This window comes from Antedon bifida, chromosome 2 (assembly GCF_963402885.1).
Source record: "Antedon bifida chromosome 2, ecAntBifi1.1, whole genome shotgun sequence".
Classification (NCBI taxonomy): Eukaryota; Metazoa; Echinodermata; class Crinoidea; order Comatulida; family Antedonidae; genus Antedon; species Antedon bifida.
In genome coordinates this window covers 12,268,683-12,292,024 of record NC_136227.1, presented here as the reverse complement: position 1 = coordinate 12,292,024, position 23,342 = coordinate 12,268,683, and the positions used below count along the sequence as shown (strand labels likewise).

Below are 23,342 nucleotides of genomic sequence, written 5' to 3'. Positions count from 1 at the left end.
CGTCAAAACAAGTGAACAGTAAGCAGTACAAAACAGCAAACTGACCATGGACAATGACTGCAAGTTGGGTAGACACGGGGTTATCCGGTCCCATATGGGATCTTCGCTAATCCGCAGCTTAGTTCACATACAAAAATATGTACGCTGCTTACATAACACCACCGTGAGTCTGAACATATCCTAAGACACTGAACAGTCCTATGTATAAAAATAAAGGTGATTAATCAATGACTCCAGCTGATAACTCCTCAACATATAACAACTAGAAAGTAGGAAGCCTTTTGTCCTCTTCCCTGACTGACTGAGCAGATATATATGATCTATCTGTTAATAATTTATATTGTTGTAAACCTTATTATGTAAACAGAAATATCAATGAAAATTCTTCTTCACTAAAAAGTTTTTTAAAGATATGCTACATTAGTAGCAAATTACACCTAAATCCACCCTTTTCCAACATGGCTGTTGAAAAAGTGTGTCACCCAATGGAATAGTTTTATTGCCAGTATTGTATGTCTGTGGATTGTTGAATTGTTTAACTACTGAATAATAATTTAAACGAACCACAATTGGCCTATAAAATTAGAAGTTAAAAAAAACTAGAGGTGTCATTTATTATGAATTTTATGTGCGAGAGCATTTCCGGCCATCTAGAGGTGTCATTTAACCAAATCTTTAAATCTCGTTCCCTTTTCAGATCCTTGCTAAGGCCCTGGACATTTGGCCAATCCCCTTATGCCCCTGTAATTAATTCTAAGCATGCGAAACAAAATACTGATTATTGATTATTTGAAAGTGGATAATTTAAAAACATAAAATATGTTGGTATGACATGGATGATACACACACAGTGATATATCATATATACTTGGTTTGTCTTTCTTGTGCTTTTTTCTGTATCTTGGTATGCTAGCTTTAAAGTTTAAAAAAATTTATATAAAATGAATTACATTTTTTTCTTACTATTAGTTTTAATAGCTGAATTCAATTAGCTTGGTGTTTATGAACATCTATTACTACATTAATACATAACTTGCTTGCTCATCTTGATTGTGATAAATACTTATGCTAGGGTTTAATTTCCAGATTTTTTGTCCTCTTTTAATACTATACAATCAAGTATTTTAATGAAATCAGAAAAACAGCTTAAAGAATAATAGGAACTAAAGATAGTAAGAACGCTAAAGATATTGTTAACAGTGCCATAAGTAGAAAGTAATTATGTCTGATGAGTATCACCCTTCCTCACCATTACCTTGTCTTTAGTAAGTCAGGGTGTTTAGTGTTTACCCAAGATGGAAAACCAATAGGATGAGAAACTCGTTTCTCACTACTGCAATGAGTCAATTCAATGAAACTTGCATACATTGATCATTTTATGCTATACCCTTACACACACCAATCTTGCTTGTGTTTTGTATTTTGAACGATTTATTTTAACTGTATTTTACCAAATTTTAACCTTTTTTAACTCATTTTTATGTGAATTTTTAACTTTGAACAAACAAAAATAATGTACATATTTTACTGTGTTTGACCATGAATAAATGAATACTAGGCCGGTAATTTGTTTTGTTTTATACCTAATTAGGCCTACTGTAATAATATCACAAATTGTTCTAGCCTAATTATATAGTTTTCAAAGTATTAAATACAAAAATACTAAAGAAATATAAAATGGAGACTGCTTATATTATAATAATAATTATTATGATACTGTAGAATATAATTTTAAAGTTTTTTACTAAAATATAATATTTTTGGCATCATCATGTGGTACCACTCACACAGTGATAAAACCTAACATGGCTGTTCAAGTGAGGAAAGCTTCTCTTTTCACCTCCTTTTAAACAATTTAAGCATCTATATATAAATGTACGTAAGGGCAAAATTCGGTAAATCGCGCATTATTTCTAGAATGTTTACTCGATGGTATATAAAGTTGGTTCGTACTTTCGGTACTGATTTTAACCACCTAATTAAATTGAGTTAGATAATTAGTTATTGACAATTAAAACGAATTTAGGTTCATTGATTTGCCCCAAATTTTACCACCATTTTACTAATGTACTAATATACATAAGTACTTTCCTATCTACCAGATTGTTGATTCAGACTTTAACTGACACCAGTTAAAGTTTTTGATAATTTCCTTGGACAATATATTTTTTACTCAAACCACTCTGAGTCTAACTAAATACCTGATCTTAATACAAATTTTAAAGATGCCACTGATTATCAGTGATTAGACTCTCAATATAAAATCTGGTATTGATGATGATACATGTTATCTTTTGCATTAGTGTTTAGTGGTTACAATAATATATAAACCACAAAATGATTGTCCAACTCTTTCTGTGTACCAATCCAATTGTACCCAATGTTCCAAATTAATTAATCAAAAATAGTTGTGGTTAATTAAATTCCACAAATGTAAAATTTATGGAGGGCAACATTCAAGTTTATCTAAATTGTGTGCACAATAAAAAGAAGTTAATCAATAGTTAAAGGTGTAAAAACATGAAAAATGAAGATTAATTAAATCAGATTTTGAATATGTTATTTTGTAGGGTTTTAATAAAGTTAATCACTTCCGTAGAAAAAAAAAATGTTTTCACTGATAAAATGACAAATAAATGGTTAAATTCAACCAAAAACCCACTGGCTGGCAGCCAATTTGAACATTTTTTCATTAAAATATTTAATTTGAAATTTTTTCAGGTAAATACATTTTTTGGATCAAATTTTTGGTCAAAATGGATAACTATTATGTTACATTAAAATGGCACATTCAACAAAAATGTTGTTAAGAATAATTTTTTTTTTCAGGGGGAAATCTTTAGCAAAACCTTCAATTGTTCTTACATTGATTTCGTATTTTAAAAGTGCAATTTTCAGAAATTGTTTTTTAGACAAGTCACTTAAATGCCCTATGATCCCTGTGTAATATAATGATCAAAGATGCTAGTTGTACTGAATATTTTAGTACAGTATGATGTTTTATTCATCATTTTTAGTAATGCATTTTGGCATACTCTCTTTATTGTCAACACACTGCCAACTCCGTCCACCACCTCCTCATCATTAAATAGTGAAGAGCAATGATAATAAAGGATGTAATATAGACCCATATTAGACCCATTTTTAGTTTGTAATTATTTTTTCCATAATACATTACAAGGGCCGGCCTATACATTTTATATTACACAGTGCCCTCACTCATCATTTATTTTACTTAAATTCATTATTCGGTCTATTTCAGTATATGCATAAAAAAATTTTAAAAATCCTGAAATTGTGGAGACCAGGGTCAACCTAAGTAAACTTAATCACTGAGCTATACGGTAATATTTGTTAATCTTAGTCTAATTTGGCATTTTTAGTCGTGTGCAAACAAGACTCTATAGCTCACTATGTCGGTCGGTAGGTCGATCGGTAAACACTAACTCAAATTTGTGCATGTGACTGCAGCCATGTGTATGGCCTTGTTAATCATCTATTTAAATAATAATAAATACAACATAGTATAAAACTGACTCCAAATAACAGTGATTCAACGTTTCAAACTTTATTTGATCATCATCAGGAATGATTACAAAATGTAAGCATTGTTGTTATTATTATGGAATGCTTTATTAAATAGGTATTAAACAGCAGTGAGCACCAGTGCTTTGCACAGTCTGTAGTATAATTAAAATGATTCCATCTTCTATCATTGTTATATTTATTCATCTTCTTCATCATTATAAGACATTTAACAAAAGCAAACTCGTTTAAATATAAATCTACCCACTGTAATGTTGGTGTTGCTATAGTTATTTAATGTTTTTCATATTTTAGAACAATGACAGATTATCAATGCTTACTTTATAGCATTCATTCAAGTATAAGCAATAATGTCAACAGTATACTATTTGAAAATCACAATATAAAAAGATCAACTGTAATGATTTTGTAAAGCTTAATATTTGTTTATACATTCTTTTAAATTCAAACTTTTATTTATCCACAAAATATCAAAGATTAAAAATAAACTTGTTTCAAAAATGGAAAAACATTTTAAACAGTGATTGTGCCTTTAGTTGCATGGTCATTGACACTATTTTAACTAAAATAACTAACTTAAATTTAAAGTTTAGTAATAGCAAAGTTCAAAAGGATGAACTAAAACACCTAATAAAAACCTTAAAAAGAGGCTACGAGGATGCTTGTTTTTCTTGTCTTACCATTATTGAATAAATGTTATTGAATTGAAATTAAATTGAATTGAATTCACAGCCTACACATATTATAATATACATTAATGACAAAATATGATGTAACTAAAAATGAAAAACTACAATGTGTATTCCCTTTGCATACTGATCAGCCATTTTTTATTGCTGCAAGGTTTCAAAATGACGCAATGAACTTTATTCCGTCCAAACTTTACTCCGTCCATTGGATTGAATGTTAAATCAACCAAATATAAGTCCTGATAATGAACAGAACAGAGTATGCTCAGTATACTGTGCATAAGCATGCGCAGATTAATATTTTGTGTAGACTACCGTATCCTTTCATCTACCGTCCCCCTTCGTCTACCGTCCTATCATAAAGTCACTAATAGGTTTTATTGTAAATTAACAGCACACTATGTGCAACAGCTAATACTCAATAGTAGTACTAATCATTGTCAGTATTTTCATTTCTAATGTAAATTAAGAGTCAACAGAGACCTCTTAGAATCAGTCAGTCATACATTCTACTCATCCACCCTTTACCAGAAATTTAGGATTTTTAAAATGTCTTTCTTTCCATCATATTGTCGTCGTTCGGGTTCTATTCTACTTATGTCTTGTCAGGACGCACCCACCAGAAGTAACGACGATACAATAAAAAGATTGGTTGCAATTTGGTATTCTTTATTTGTGAATATCCGTACTCAAGGTGAAGAACACAACAGCAATGAAACGAAAATACAAAACTAAAAAAACCCCTAAAAAACAATTAGAGAAATTCTTTAACAAAAAGTATAAAAGTTGACAATACATTATCTGTCTCAACTATATAAATATCTCAAAACAAACAACAAGTTCTTAACATTTCTTTATATCGCATTAAGAATATTTCTGATAAAATCATTAACTAGGCCTAAATCAGTAGCATAGTACCCATAAAAATACATGATATCAACAATCTAGCACTTGGCCATTCCGACTTACCCAACTAGAGATAAACTATCTTAAATCCTCAACTCAAGAAAATGACGGTAATCCTCCAATTTTGTTGTCAAATCTCACTTGTGCAAAACACTAAAAACAATAATCAATATAAGCCACAATAGTATAAACAACCAACCTAATTATCTATTACTCTTCTATACTACTTATAACTAGCTCAAAACTCTAAAATATTCATTTAAAATCTGACGCTAGATCCACATGGGCGCAGCCATCTTGAATCTTTGTTTACAACTATAGCGCCACCAATCATAAAATAAATCTTAATCAACTACAGCATGACGCCCTCATCGGTCAAAAACTAGTTTACAAATCCACCATTTTATCGATAAAACTCATGTTCCGTGAACATAATCCTCGCAACATAATAAATACTCATAATCCAATAATTATACTCTTCCCTCAATAATATAATTACTTATAGGTCAATCACTGACACACAACTAGTCTGAGAAACAATATCTCCAATGTAATTATTAACTCAATTTGTACCACTCTATGACTGATTGGACAGCGAGGTACACTAGCTGATTCTGTTGGCACAAAGCGAACATTTCCAACATAACTCGGCTGCGAATAACATTCATTCGAGCCTAGCCTAAAGTTACTTAATATATCGTGCAAACTACTTTTATCATCTACTGTAACCAACGTACCTTAGAACAAAATAATATCAATCTAAAATTTGAAGTTTAACAGGTTTAATCAATCAGATGCATAAAGATAAATAACGGATGTTATTAACCTCAATCTCAGTTATCGGCGCTCCAAAAACATCTCCTCTCGCCGTCGCGATAACAGCCTCATTACACCGAACCATCATCAAAAATTATTACTCCTATAATCGTTTCTTAATCCTCACTATCGCATTCAAAGTTTGTAATGTAAAGTATAACAAAATTGTATTAATGTATAAATCGTAATTTAACAACCAAGCTCTAAAATTGAACATCGTCAAATAACACTTAATTTGATGAACTATATTATTACACTGTTCTAGTTAGTTTGAATGAATTCAGTCTACGACAAACCATCCTGACTCAGAACATTCGCCCCGAATGTGAATTTACAAAATAAAATAACATATATAAAAAAATCTACAATATAATTAATACTATAATCCGCCATTACTTCTCGAAAACAGATCTAGGCCACTGACCCGGATTACTGTGTGTCCCTCTATTTACACGTACTGAGCGCCTCACTGGATCAATCTCTTGTTCCACCACTCTATCCGGCATCTCTGGAATTTCAATTTGTAGAAGAAAATCTTCTTCCTCATCTGAAGAATCATTACAATCATTTTCTTCATCTACCTCTGGTCGCAATGGCATTGGCCACTCTTCCAATATTTCATCACGAGGATCCTGTATAATCAATTTGCGGTTTACTGTCTTTACTTTACCACCTAATGCTGGTCGGATTTTGTACACGTCTTCCTCTCTATTTACATCCTCTATGATATATGGCTCCCTATGATAACGGTCAACCAGCTTGTGTCTCCCAGTAAAAGCTGTTTGCTTCAGCAATACCTGTTCACCAACTTTAAACGGTTTCGACTTTACCACCCTGTCATCATGTAACCGTTTATCACTCTCTCTTGTCATTTTGATTTTCCTCTCGGCAATCTCTGCCGCTTTCTGCAAGGCATCTGCCTGACGCTGCACATAATCATTCTCCCAATCTTGATGTGTTTTGTGAATTAGTTGATCCAAAGGAATAGTAGGTTCTCGCCCATACATAAGCTTATATGGTGCTACATTGGTGGCTCGATGAGGTGTTGAATTATAGATATATACCAAATGACTCAAAAGCTCTGGCCAATGTCTTCTCTCATTTGGCTCTAATGATCTTATCATCATACAAAGAGTTGCATTAAATCTCTCCACCTGTCCGTTCCCTTGTGGGTGATAAGGAGTTGTTCGTGTCTTTTGGATACCATACAGCTTACACATCTCTCGAATTAAATTACCCTCGAAGTCTCTGCCCTGGTCTGAATGAATCCTTAAAGGTATACCATAATGACAAAACCATCCATCTCTTAATACTTTCGCTACTGTACTAGCAGATTGATCCTTACAAGCAACTGCCTGGGAATATTTTGTAAAGACGTCTGTCATTACTAAAATGTCCTCATAGCCACCTTTCCCTCTGTCCATTTTCAAAAAATCAATTGCTAACACCTCAAGTGGTCTAAAAGAAAGAAGGTGCCGCATAGGGGTCTTCAAACTGGGTTTTGGCGGTTTTGCAACTCGACAATTAAAACACTTCCCTATATACTCCCGTACCTCTTGACTCATACCTGGCCAAAAACATCTTGTTCTAAGTAGACTTAGGGTCCTGTCATTACCCTGATGGCCCCAACGATCATGTACAGATTCTAATATGGTTTTCTTCAACCTTCTTGGTATTAATAGTTGTCGGGTTGACCCTCCTTTCCGCTCCACTTCACGAAATAGTAATCCATTCACCTCAACAAAATGTGACCACTCTCTCACCCAGGATTTAACTGTGGCTCGAACCTCAATGTCTAGGTCTTCACCAGGCTTCCAGTGACTCTTCCAACACTTCCAAACATCTCCCAATTCAGGGTCTGCCTGCTGTAATCTCTGCAATTCGTCTAAACTGAATGAAGGAAAAACATGGGGGTGCAACGGTTGATGTGTCTCTAACCAATTTGTATCTCTATCCGCCTCTCCATCAACCAATTCCACAGGTAACACACTACACTTGATTTCTTCTTCACAATCTGATCTCACGGCCGCCATATCCATATTTGAAGGACATCTGCTAAGCGCATCAGCACATCTATTGGTGCTTCCAGGGCGATACCTTATTTCCAAATCAAATGCTGAAAGTTGGGCGACCCACCTGTGCTCAGTGGCACCTAGTTTGGCTGTAGCTAAATATGCTAACGGATTATGATCTGTATAAACTACGGTATGTCTTCCAATCAAATAGTCTCCAAATTTGTCCGCGACAGCCCACTTAAGGCCTAATAACTCAAGTTTAAAACTGGAATAATCTGGATAGTTACGTTCTGCATTACGCAATCCTCTGCTGGCAAATGCAACAGGATGAACTTCTCCATCTTCATTTTTCTGACTCAAACAAGCACCTAGGCCTTTCAATGATGCGTCAACTTCAAGAATAAAATCTCCTTCAAAATTTGGATAATTCAGAACTGGTGCAGCAATCAACAATTTCTTCAATGCATTAAAGGCGAGGTCAGCTTCTTGTGTCCATTTAAAATCTCCTACCCCTGATTGTGTGTTTCGAACATATCTTTTTAATTTCTTGGACTTCCCTGTCTTGTTTCCAGCTAAGGCATGTAATGGACCAGCTATGTGTGCAAACCCTACCACAAATCTTCGGTAGTATGATGCTAACCCTAGAAAGGATCGTAACTCTTCTGTGCTGGTTGGAACTGGCCAATCCTTGATTCGAGACACCTTCTCTGGATCCATAGCTATACCTGCTGCACTGACCACATGACCAAGATGACTCACCTCACGACGTAAGAACTGACATTTTCGCCCCTTTAACTTTAGTCCAAACTCTTCTAATCGCTTGAAAACAATCTTTAACCTTTCAACATGCTCTTCTATAGTCTTAGAGAAAACCAAGATATCATCCAAGTAAATGATAAGATGAGACAAATTCAGATCAGCAAAAACTAACTCCATAACTCGTTGGAAGGTGCTCGGGCTGTTTATCAAACCTTGTGGCATCCTTGTAAACTCAAAGAGACCCCATGGTACACGGAAAGCCGTCTTCTCCACACTATCTGGGTGCATAGTCACCTGAAAATATCCATGTGCAAGGTCAAGAGAACTGAAAAACTTGGCACCACTCATTGCTTCTAGGCTTTCCTCAATTCGTGGGAGAGGGAACGAATCCCTAATGGTCTGCAAATTCAGTCGTCGATAATCGATGCACAATCGAAGAGATCCATCTTTTTTTCTAACAGGCACCACTGCACTAGCATAAGGGCTGCTGGACTTCCTAATAATACCTTTTTCCAACATTTCTTGTAACAACTTCCTTATTTCGGGAACTTGAGTAGGTGGTATCCGACGGTATGGCAGTCTGATAGGCGTACCGTCCTTTAAGTTGATTTGGTGAGGAATAACATTACAAATGCCAAGATCCATATCACTTTCTGAAAATACTTTTTGATTCTCGTGTAGTAAGCGTGCGACCATATCTGCCTCAGCACCACCGGTAGTTCTCTCAACGGTTACACCACTGGGTAGCAACAAACAGGAACTGTCTTTACACACATAATCTCGATTCACATCACTCAGCTCTTTTATAGGTTGAACCTGCGATCCAACATCATACCCATTCATAGTTACTCCTTCTTCAACAGCAACTTCTGCTATCATCACTCCCAAACAACCATTGATTTGTTCAACAACTATTTCGTCCGCAAGTTTGACATCCACCGCTGTTCCTAAAATGGTCCCAGCATCAACAACTACTTCTTGATCACTTTCGTTTGCTACTGCCAATTGACAAACAGATCTTTCCTGATGAGAAAAACCATCTAATACCCTTACTGGTCCTTTCATGCTCGACTCCACCAAGATGCTTCCAACTTCAGAGTGTTTCGATATCACACATTCCACTTGTCGCACTGTCAGAGGAGGGAAAACTTCTTGATTATTTGTCCTCACATTAGACTCCTTTTCTTCCGATTCTAAGACTTCATTTACCAGGTCCCAGGCTTCGTTCTTGTTTTTATTACCCTGACATAAGACAGCTCTTAATGCATTACAACCAAGAATAATCGGGAAATCAACTCTGCGTTTACTCATAACATGGTCTTCCACAACCAAAAACCCTACATCAGCAGTTGTGTCAAACAGTGAAATAGTCGTCTTCAAGTACCCAACAATCGGAATAGTCATCCCAGTTACTCCAACTACTTTGATAGCAACATCGCCTCCTAGGACTCCAAGGGTAGGCCGAAGTACTTCTTGGTAACAGCTCAGAGGAATAAGACTGGTCTCAGCTCCAGTATCCAAGATACACCCTAATTCTGTCCCACCAATAATTAACTTTGCCGTCGGACTATCTGCTATCAGTAAGCTTCTTAAAACATCATTATCTGCCAACGGTGAAGAATGCGATACTATCCCAACACCAGGTGTCACTACCGTAGATGCCGTTGTTGCCGCTTCTGATGGTTGTGGTGCAGGAAGTTCCATGCTGTCTACTTGGTTTCTCTGTGGGCAATCCTTCTGCATATGGCCAGGGTTCCCACATTTGTGACACTTCGTTGGACATCTACAATCTCTTTTCACATGCCCTTTCCTCCCACAGTTGTAACAAGTCTCTTCTCTCCTTTCACTTCTACCACCTTTTAAAGTCTTCACTACTCCCACCATATCTTGGACCATTTCCTTCAATTGATTGAGTTCCCCTTGTAACTTTAAAATGTGGTCTTCTCCTTGCACTCTAGCCACAGATACTGGTTGAACTTCCAAAACCTCTCTTACTCTTGCGTTTACAGACTGAACACTTTGGTCTTGGAATAGTTCCATCACTTCTTCTCTCATAACTAAAAATGATTTGTCTTTACTCGCAATTATAATCCTCCTCAACTCCCTCTGAATACTCTTATCCCGAACTCCTGTCACCAATCTTTCTTTTAAAGTGCTATCTTTTAGCTTTGTCAGCGCCTCTTTCTCTTCTCCACTAGCAGCTGCTTCCATCCGATCATACAGTCTGATTAGGGTACTACTAAAATCTGCGAGTGTTTCTCCCTCCAATTGTTCTCTCTCATGCAGCTTTGTACTCAAAGACTGTACACGCTCACCTGGTCCAAACCTCAGTTTTAGAATCTTAATAATCTCGGCACTATCTTCTTTTACACCCGCCTCCCGACAAAGGATCTCTTCCTTAGCTGCTCCAGTCAGGTGTGTTAACAGAGCTTGAGCCTTATCACGTCCCGTTAATTTATAGAATGTTGAATACTCCTCAAATTCAATTATCCATTCATGCAAGGACAGGTCACCAGGATTCAATGGTTGCCCTTTGAACTTACTTAATTTTATTGCTGGCATCGTTCTAGCGGAAGAAAGGTTCTGGAACGCACCAGTCAAGGCAGCCACCATTTCTGCAATACCAGCAGGAGCTGCATCACCACCTTCAGCATTTGCCATCTCAATATAATTTGGGTTACAGAAATATATAAATAATAAATGCAATACAAATCTCAACAAATCCTGATTAGTACATCAATTTATGCATTTCACAAAACTATCTAAAATAATACCGTTAACTCCTTAATCACTAAGTTGAGGGTTTTCCACTTGATCTTCAATCTTGAGTTGCAATCATCCCACTTCTGACACCATTTGTCGTCGTTCGGGTTCTATTCTACTTATGTCTTGTCAGGACGCACCCACCAGAAGTAACGACGATACAATAAAAAGATTGGTTGCAATTTGGTATTCTTTATTTGTGAATATCCGTACTCAAGGTGAAGAACACAACAGCAATGAAACGAAAATACAAAACTAAAAAAACCCCTAAAAAACAATTAGAGAAATTCAAAAAGTATAAAAGTTGACAATACATTATCTGTCTCAACTATATAAATATCTCAAAACAAACAACAAGTTCTTAACATTTCTTTATATCGCATTAAGAATATTTCTGATAAAATCATTAACTAGGCCTAAATCAGTAGCATAGTACCCATAAAAATACATGATATCAACAATCTAGCACTTGGCCATTCCGACTTACCCAACTAGAGATAAACTATCTTAAATCCTCAACTCAAGAAAATGACGGTAATCCTCCAATTTTGTTGTCAAATCTCACTTGTGCAAAACACTAAAAACAATAATCAATATAAGCCACAATAGTATAAACAACCAACCTAATTATCTATTACTCTTCTATACTACTTATAACTAGCTCAAAACTCTAAAATATTCATTTAAAATCTGACGCTAGATCCACATGGGCGCAGCCATCTTGAATCTTTGTTTACAACTATAGCGCCACCAATCATAAAATAAATCTTAATCAACTACAGCATGACGCCCTCATCGGTCAAAAACTAGTTTACAAATCCACCATTTTATCGATAAAACTCATGTTCCGTGAACATAATCCTCGCAACATAATAAATACTCATAATCCAATAATTATACTCTTCCCTCAATAATATAATTACTTATAGGTCAATCACTGACACACAACTAGTCTGAGAAACAATATCTCCAATGTAATTATTAACTCAATTTGTACCACTCTATGACTGATTGGACAGCGAGGTACACTAGCTGATTCTGTTGGCACAAAGCGAACATTTCCAACATAACTCGGCTGCGAATAACATTCATTCGAGCCTAGCCTAAAGTTACTTAATATATCGTGCAAACTACTTTTATCATCTACTGTAACCAACGTACCTTAGAACAAAATAATATCAATCTAAAATTTGAAGTTTAACAGGTTTAATCAATCAGATGCATAAAGATAAATAACGGATGTTATTAACCTCAATCTCAGTTATCGGCGCTCCAAAAACATCTCCTCTCGCCGTCGCGATAACAGCCTCATTACACCGAACCATCATCAAAAATTATTACTCCTATAATCGTTTCTTAATCCTCACTATCGCATTCAAAGTTTGTAATGTAAAGTATAACAAAATTGTATTAATGTATAAATCGTAATTTAACAACCAAGCTCTAAAATTGAACATCGTCAAATAACACTTAATTTGATGAACTATATTATTACACTGTTCTAGTTAGTTTGAATGAATTCAGTCTACGACAATATATTCATTTATGACTGACAATTTTATACTTATAGTTTCATTCTACTGTAAAACAATACTACTCTCTTTGTCATTACATTTAGCCTCTTACATTAACATTCAAATTAATTCAGAATAAATACATTTGAATGATGAAGCCTAAAAAAACAAAAAACAGAATAACTGAAATACAAATAAATTGGTATATTTCTATACTATTGTACCTTTGATCAAAGAACTTATAACACAAGAATCTCCTGTTCGTCCGAAGCGCGTAACAATTTCGAAAGGCATTGGATAGAATTGAGCTAATGGGTGGCGCCATTGTGAGCCATGGAGTAGCGTTCCCTCATCAAATTAGAAAGTCAAAATCATAGAGGGGATCTGCTAATACTATAGGGGGATAGAGTAATTGACTGAGCCCTCTATAGGAATTAATAGTTTTGACTTCCTAGTTTGGAGGGGGCGCCTGCTCCATGCTGTGAAATGGCGTCGCCCAGTTTGACCTTTTAGCCCTGTACTTCCGATACTGTGTTTTAAATGCAAATTGAAGAACAGGAGATTCTTGTGTTATCAGTTCTTTGCTTTGATGTAGATGATGATAATAAAACTGTTATAAAGCCTATCAAACATACAGTAGTAAGTCAACCAGAAATATAAAACTTGGTTTACTAAAGCTTTGGTTGTCAACACAATGTAGGCGCTACGCAAGTGAGTTGACCAATAACAAGCAACAGTTCGGATAATCCATCACATTGTGATTGGTCAATTTGCTTGATTTAATTTACAAAAAAATTGGATAGACTACAGACAAATGTACAGACTAAATGTTGGGACAAACAAACTTATTACATGCAATTATTACTCAGTAATCACCTCTGTAGTCCCATGGGTACTCTTTTAAATAGTTATTGATTACAGTGCCTTAAAATATTCTTTAAATAATAATTGTGTAAATTAATTTGACCAGGACCTTACCATGCCAATCCATATCAATACTTTGAGTTACAATTGTAGATAATATATTGATATTCATTTGTAGCTATAACACTAGGCTTCATTATCTTAAGATTATTAGAGTATGCGTAACAGCAGTATGATCATACACACTGTTTATATTTTGTATGGTGTAGTACGTACAGGAGTAGGCCTATAGCTACAGCAGTAGGTCATAATCACTGTTTATATTTTATGTGGTGTAGTAGGTACAGTGGTGTCCTATACTACAGCAGTATGGTCATAATCACTTATAGGGCTGGAAATCATTCAAATATACACACTGTTTATATTGTGTGGTGCAGTGGGTACAGTAGTATGGCTGTATCAGTATGATCATACTCACATAGGGCTGGAAATTAAAAGTATGGTAGTATATGTGACCTGCTTTTAGTCAAGGTGACAAAGTTATTGAACTTGATTCTTCATTATGTTAAATATTTGAATTAATACTAAAGATTTCTTAAAACAATAATTGCATTGCAAATGAAAAAGATGCTGATACCCAGATTTTTTTCTAAATGTCAGGCCTTCTATCTTATGGTTTGTACCCTCTATATAATTGTTTGGCAACTTTTTGGTTATCCGCAACTTAGTTGCAGGATAACCCATGTGATTGTAAATATCTTTTTGGTTATCCGCAACTTAGTTGCAGGATAACCCATGTGATTGTAAATATCTTTTTTTTTCATCTTCTTTGTTATTCTTCTTTCTTTCCCGGATTTTTGTCTACAGCATATCCCCTATTGCTTGTGAACATAACTTTGTATAACTTGGTAAAAAGATTGACATTGAAGTGTAGATGTGCAGCCAAGCTTTTCGATGATGTCAGATCCGCGTTGCGTAAGTTACGCGCGATTTTATGAATTTCTATAATTGATCATAACTTTAGAACCAACAAATATTCTTTCATGAAACTTAATAAAATTATAATTCATATCATGGGTCAACTTTCTATGGATTAAAAATGGCATGTTTCACAAGAAGTTACGCGCGCACGCGCATTTAAAATTTCAAAATGCGCAAAATTAATTTCTAATCAACTTTCTACACTGATCATGACATTTTGAGCATGTCAAAAATTCCCACGCGCGCGAAAAAAATTACGCGTAAGGTGCGCGCGGAGCATGAAAATTATGTGTTTTTCTCTTGAATTATGATCTTATAGCCTTTCCTAGTCATTTTAAAAAAGATTGACATCATTTCAATTTAAAATGATGTCATACGAACACGTTGATTTAGACCATTTGCGCGCGTTTTAGTTGCAAAAGTGACAAAATATTGTCAAAATTATGCCTATTTTTAATCTATTATAGCTCTTCAGGATCAAAGGTTACCCCAATTTTTTTAACTTATTATGTAAGATGATAAATTGTAGATTTGAATTCATGCAGAATCTTTACCCCTCGGATGTTATGACGTCATCGTATGGCCACACGAATGTAAAATATAGGATTTTTTACTCTTTCGTTATTGCTCATCGCATTAAATAGAGCGCATCTCACTTTTACGTGCCCAAAATTCTTCAAATTTGTTTTAATGTAATTATTTAGATAATTATCTTCTAAAATTGTTATCTTTATATGTCAATTTGATGACGTCATCATAATAATAATTGGATTTAAAAGATGGGTCTCGTAATTTTGTCTATGCTACACTGTATATAACATACTGTAATATGATGTATGCTACATAATAGATACAATTCAGCACTGTAAACATATTTATTTCATGTCATAGGATGGCATAATAATTGTCGAGGTTCATATGGTTAAGTATGTGCATGTTGCGTTTGCGCGGATAACCCGAACTCGTCAAAGTGACGAGTTCAAATCTAGTTTTTCATCATCTTTGTTCTTCTTTCTTTCCCGGAATTTTGTTGCACGCATATCTCTCACCCATGTCAACATAAGATTGTATAACTTTGTCATAAGATTGATCTGTAGCTGTAGATGTGCAGGAAACTTCGTTATATGACGTTAGAGTCGCGTAGCGTAAGTTACGCGCGATTTTATGAATTTCAATGTTTGGTCATAGATTATAAACCAAAAGTCATTTTGTATTGACACTTGGTGAAAATTTAAGTCATATCAAGGGCAAACTTTCTATGGATTAAAAATGGCATGTTTAACAAGAAGTTACGCGCGCACGCGCATTTAAAGTTTCAAAATGCGCAAAATTAATTTCTAATCAACTTTCTACGCTGATCATGATATTTTGAGCATGTCAAAAATTCCCGCGCGCGCGAAAAAGTTTACGCGTATGGTGCGCACGGAGCATGAAAATCATGTTTTTTCACTTGAATTATGATTTTCCAGCCTTTCCTAGTCATTTTAAAAAAGATTGACATCATTTCAAATTAAAATGACGTCATACGAACACGTTGATTTATACCATTTGCGCGCGTTTTAGTTGCAAAAGTGACAAAATATTGTCAAAATTTTGCCTATTTTTAATCTATTATAGCTCCTCAGGATCATCAACGACCCCCAATTTTTTTAATTTAATATGTAAGCAGATATGTTGTAGATATAAATTCATGCAGAATCTTTACCACTCGGATGTTATGACGTCATCGTATGGCCACACAAATGTAAAATATAGAATTTTTTACTCTTTCGTTATTGCTCATCACATTAAAAAGAGCGCATCTTGCTTATACGTATTCCATTTCCTCAGATATTTTAATACTGTCTACGTCAATCAACTATCTTTCGCATGAATTAAAAATATTTTAATTTTTATGACGTCATCGTGCCTAAAAATGTAAATAACGTGGGTCACCTATTTTCATCTTTACAGTAAATTTCAATCTGTTATAGCTCGTCAGAATAAAAAGTGATAATCATGATTAAAATGTTTTCTGGAAGCTATTGGATTGTAGATACGAATTCATGTAAATATTTTGCCAATCAGATGTTGTGACGTCATCGTATGGCCAGTTGAATTCAAAAAGTCACATTTACATCTCTTACGTAAAAGTTCATTGCGTTTAAACTAGAGCGCATCTCACTTTTACGTGCCCAAAATTTTTCAAATTTGTATTAATGTAATTAATTAGATAATTATCTTCTAAAATTGTTATTTTATATGTCAATTTGATGACGTCATCGTGTTAATAATTGGATTTAAAAGATGGGTCTCGTAATTTCGTCTATGCTACACTGTATATAACATATACAGTTTATTCTGTAAATGCTGTATGCTACATAATAGGTACAATTCAGCACTGTAAACATATTTATTTCATGTCATAGGATGGCATAATAATTGTCAAGGTTCATATAGTTAAGTATGTGCATGTTGCGTTTGCGCGGATAACCCGAACTCGTCAAAGTGACGAGTTCAAATCTAGTTCAATTTCATTTTCTAACTTGATACAACTAATTTTAACATTTGCTCTTCTAGTACTCCTTTTTAATTTTATTAGTTATCCGCTTGGTATACCAAGCGGATAACTCCTTGTTATTGTATGAGATCAATATTTTTTGATTATCCGCAACTAGTAAGTTGCGGATAACCCTTGTTATTGTAAATATCTTTTTTCTTCATCTTTATTCTTCTTTCTTTCCCGGATTTTTGTGCGTCGCATATCTCTCATCCTTGTCAACATAAGATTGTATAACTTTGTCATAAGATTGACCTGTAGCTGTAGATGTGCAAGAAACTTCGTTATATGACTTTAGAGTCGCGCAGCGTAAGTTACGCGCGATTTTATGAATTGCAATGATTGGTCATAGATTATAAACCAAAAGTAATTTTATATTGACACTTGGTGAAAATTTAAGTTAAATTAAGGGCAAACTTTCTATGGATTAAAAATGACATGTTTCACAAGAAGTTACGCGCGCGCGTGCATTTAAAAATTAAAAATGCGCAAAATTAATTTCTAATCAACTTTCTACACTGATCATGACATTTTGAGCATGTCAAAAATTCCCACGCGCGCGAAAAAAATTAGCGTAAGGTGCGCACGGAGCATAAAAATCATGTGTTTTTCTCTTGAATTATAATTTTACAGTCTTTCCTAGTTATTTTAAAAAAGATTGACATCATTTCAAATTAAAATGACGTCATACGAACACGTTGATTTACACCATTTGCGTGCGTTTTAGTTGCAAAAGTGACAACATATTGTCAAAATTAAGCCTATTTTTAATCTATTATAGCTCCTCAGGATCATCCACGACCCCCAATTTTTTTAATTTAATATGTAAGCAGATATGTTGTAGATATGAATTCATGCCGAACCTTTACCACTCGAATGTTATGACGTCATCGTATGGCCACACGAATGTAAAATATAGGATTTTTTACTCTTTCGTTATTGCTCATCACATTCAACAAAGCGCATCTCGCTTATACGTATTCCATTTCCCCCGAAATTGTAATATTGTCTACGTCAATCAACTATCTTTCGCATGAATTAAAAATATTTTTATTTTTATGACGTCATCATGTCTAAAAACGTAAATAACTTGGGTCACTTATTTTCATCTTTACAGTAAATATCAATCTGTTATAGCTCGTCAGATTAAAAAGTGATAATCATGATTAAAACGTTTTCTGGAAGCTATTGGATTGTAGATATGAATATTTTGCCAATCAGATGTTGTGACGTCATCATATGGCCAGTTGAATTAAAGAAGTCATATTTTCATTTCTTGCGTCAAAGTTCATTGCGTTTAAACGAGAGCGCATCTCACTTTTACGTTCCCAAAATTCTTCAAATTTGTTTTAATGTAATTATTTAGATAATTATCTTCTAAAGTGGTTATCTTTATATGTCAATTTGATGATGTAATCGTGTTAATAATTGGATTTAAAAGATGGGTCTCGTAATTCCGTCCATGCTACACTGTATATAACATATATACAGTTTATTCTGTAAAATACTGTAATATGGTGTATGCTACATAATAGGTACAATTCAGCACTGTAAACATTTTTATTTCATGTCAAAGGATGGCATAATAATTGTCGAGGTTCATATAGTTTAAAGTACGTGCATGTTGCGTATGCGCGGATAACCCGAACTCGTCAAAGTGACGAGTTCAAATCTAGTTGGTTATCCGCAACTTAGTTGCGGATAACCCATGTGATTGTAAATATCTTTTTTTTCATCTTTTTGGTTATCCGCAACTTAGTTGCAGGATAACCCATGTGATTGTAAATATCTTTTTTTTTCATCATCTTTGTTCTTCTTTCTTTCCCGGATTTTTGTGAGAAGCATATCCCCTATTGCTTGTGAATATATCTTTTGTATAACTTTGTCATTATATGGACATTTACCTGAAGTTGTGCACCTCCATATTTTGAATGACGTCAGAGTTGCGTAACGTGACTTACGCGCGATTTTATGAATTTTAATGATTGATCTTAGGATAAAAAATAAAAGTCATTTTGTATTGACACTTGGTGAAAATTTAAGTCATATCAAGCGCAAACTTTCTATGGATTAAAAATGACGTGTTTTACAAGAAATTACGCGCGCACGCGCATTTAAAGTTTCAAAATGCGCAAAATTAATTTCTAATCAACTTTCTGCGCTGATCATGACATTTTGATCATGTCAAAAATTCCCACGCGCGCGAAAAATTGTACGCGTAAGGTGCGCACGGAGCATGAAAAACATGTTTTTTTCTCTTGAATTGTGATTTTCCAGCCTTTCCTAGTCATTTAAAAAAAGATTGACATCATTTCAAATTAAAATGACGTCATACGAACACGTTGATTTATAACATTTGCGCGCGTTTTAGTTGAAAAAATTACAAAATATTGTCAAATATATTCCTATTTTGAATCTATTATAGCTCTTCAGGATCGAAGGTGACCCCCAATTTTTTTAACTTATTATGCAAGAAGATAAATTGTAGATATGAATTCATGCAGAATTTTTACCTCTCGGATGTTATGACGTCATCGTATGGCCACACGAATGTAAAATATAGGATTTTTTACTGTTTCGTTATTGCTCATCACATTAAATAGAGCGCATCTCGCTTATACGTATTCCATTTCACCCAATATTTTAATACTGTCTAGGTCAATTAACTATCTTTCGCATGAGTTAAAAATATTTTAATTTTTATGACGTCATCATGTCTAAAAATGTAAATAACGTGGGTCACCTATTTTCATATTTACAGTAAATTTCAATCTGTTATAGTTCGTCAGAATAAAAATTGATAATCATAATTAAAAGGTTTTCTGGAAGCTATTGGATTGTAGATACGAATTCATGTGAACATTTTTCAAATCAGATGTTGTGACGTCATCATATAGCCAGTTGAATAAAACAAGTCGTATTTTCATCTCTTGCGTAAAAGTTCATTGCGTTTAAACGAGAGCGCATCTCACTTTCACGTGCCCAAAATTCTTCAAATTTGTATTAATGTAATGATTTAGATAATTATCTTCTAAAATAGTTATCTTTATAAGTCAATTTGATGACGTCATCGTGTTAATAATTGGCTTTAAAAGATGGGTCTCGTAATTTCGTCTATGCTACCACTGTATATAACATATACAGTGTATTCTGTAAATACTGTAATATGCTGTATGCTACAAAATAGGTACAATTCAGCACTGTAAACATATTTAATTCATGTCATAGGATGGCATAATCATTTTCGGCGTTCATATATTTTAAACGTATGTGCATGTTGCGTTTGCGCGGATAACCCGAACTCGTCAAAGTGACGAGTTCAAATCTAGTTCTTTGTTATTCTTCTTTCTTTCCCGGATTTTTGTGCGTCGCATATCCCCTATTGCTTGTGAATATATCTTTTGTATAACTTTGTCATTATATGGACATTTACCTGAAGTTGTGCACCTCCATATTTTTAATGACGTTAGAGTCGCGCAGCGTAAGTTACGTGCGATTTTATGAATTTTAATGATTGATCATAGATTATAAACCAAAAGTCATTTTGTATTGACACTTGGTGAAAATTTAAGTCACATTAAGGGCAAACTTTCTATGGATTAAAAATGGCATGTTTCACAAGAAGTTACGCGCGCACGCGCATTTAAAATTTCAAAATGCGCAAAATTAATTTCTAATCAACTTTCTACGCTGATCATGACATTTTGAGCATGTCAAAAATTCCCACGCGCGCGAAAAAAATTATGCGTAAGGTGCGCACGGAGCATAAAAACCATGTGTTTTTCTCTTGAATTATGATTTTACAGCCTTTCTTAGTCATTTTTAAAAAGATTGACATCATTTCAAATTAAAATGACATCATACGAACACGTTGATTTAGACCATTTGCGCGCGTTTTAGTTGCAAAAGTGACAAAATATTGTCAAAATTATGCCTATTTTTAATCTATTATAGCTCCTCAGGATCATCCACGACCCCCAATTTTTTAAATTTAATATGTAAGCAGATATGTTGTAGATATGAATTCATGCAGAATCTTTACCCCTCGGATGTTATGACGTCATCGTATGGCCACACGAATGTAAAATATAGGATTTTTTACTTTTTCGTTGTTGCTCATCACATTAAATAGAGCGCATCTCGCTTATACGTATTCCATTTCCTCAGATATTTTAATACTGTCTAGGTCAATCAACTATCTTTCGCATGACTTAAAAATATTTTATTTTTTTATGACATTATCATGTCTAAAAATGTAAATAACGTGGGTCACCTATTTTCATCTTTACAGTAAACTTCAATCTGTTATAGCTCGTCAGAATAAAAAGTGATAATCATGATTAAAACGTTTTCTGGAAGCTATTGGATTGTAGATACAAATTCATGTGAATATTTTGCCAATCAGATGTTGTAACGTCATCATATGGCCAGTTGAATTCAAAAAGTCATATTTTCATCTCTTGCGTAAAAGTTCATTGCGTTCAAACGAGAGCGCATCTCACTTTTACGTGCCCAAAATTCTTCAAATTTGTTTTAATGTAATTATTTAGATAATTATCTTCTAAAATTGTTATCTTCATATGTCAATTTGATGACGTCATCGTGTTAATAATTACATTTAAAAGATGGGTCTCGTAATTTTGTCTATGCTACACTGTATATAACATATACAGTTTATTCTGTAAAATACTGTAATATGATGTATGCTACATAATAGGTACAATTCAGCACTGTAAGCATATTTATTTCATGTCATAGGATGGCATAATAATTGTCGAGGTTCATATGGTTAAGAATGTGCATGTTGCGTTTGCGCGGATAACCCGAACTCGTCAAAGTGACGAGTTCAAATCTAGTTTTCTGTATTATTCTTCTTTCCTTCCTTCCTTTTTGTGAGTCGTGTTTCTCTAAAATGTGTAAACATAACATTTCATAACTTTAACAACATATGGGCATTTATGTGAAGTTGTGCACCTCCTATTTTTGAATGACGTCATAGTTGCGCAACGTGACTTACGCGCAATTTTATGAATTTCAATGATTGATCATAGATTAAAAACCAAAAGTCATTTAGTATTGACACTTTGACAAAATTTAAGTCATATCAGGGGCAAACTTTCTACGGATTTAAAATGGCATGTTTCACAAGAAGTTACGCGTGCACGCGCATTTAAAATTTCAAAATGCGCAAAATTAATTTCTAATCAACTTTTTACGCGTTTCTTGTCATTTTGAGCATGTCAAAAATTCCCACGGGCGCGCAATTTTTTACGCGCGCGGTGCGCACGTAGCGTTAAAAACATATTTTTTTCTCTTGAATTATATTTTTCAAGCCTTTCCTAGTAATTTTGAAAACAATTTAGACCTTTTTCAGTTTAAATAACGCCATACGAACACGTTGAATTAGACAATTTGTGCGCGTTTTTTATGAAAAAGCTTAAAAAATCGTCAAAATTATGTCTTTTTTCAGTCATAGTTTCTAAAGTAAACCGTTAACCGTTTATTTTTATTACAAAATCTAGAAGTTGATGAGTTGTAGATATCGGATCATGCATCAATAAGGCTAAAAAAACATTGTGACGTCATCGTATGGCCACACGAATGTAAAATATAGGATTTTTGTCTCTTTCGTTATTGCTCATCACATTCAATGGAGCGCATCACGCTTATCTGTATTCCTTTTTCTTCTACATTTATATATTGTGTAGGTCAATCATCATATGGCCAGTTGAATAAAAAAAGTTGTATTTTCATATTTTGCGTAATAGTTCATCACATTTAAAAGGGTGCGCATCTATATTTTACGTATTCAAATTTCTTCTACACGTTAATATGTTGTTCCTGAGATAATTTCCTTCTGAAATTGCTATCTAAGTGTTTCATTTTGATACCGTCGCCATGTTAAAAATTGGAATAAATGGCGGGTCCCGTAATTTCACCTATTCTACAC

General features: G+C 34.2%; 1 protein-coding gene across 1 annotated transcript in view; it reads left to right on the top strand.

Moving 5' to 3' along the window:
• LOC144835081 (uncharacterized) overlaps positions 1–23,342 on the top strand; it is a 125,716-nt gene that overhangs the window by 67,596 nt on the left and 34,778 nt on the right. The window lies entirely within an intron of this gene.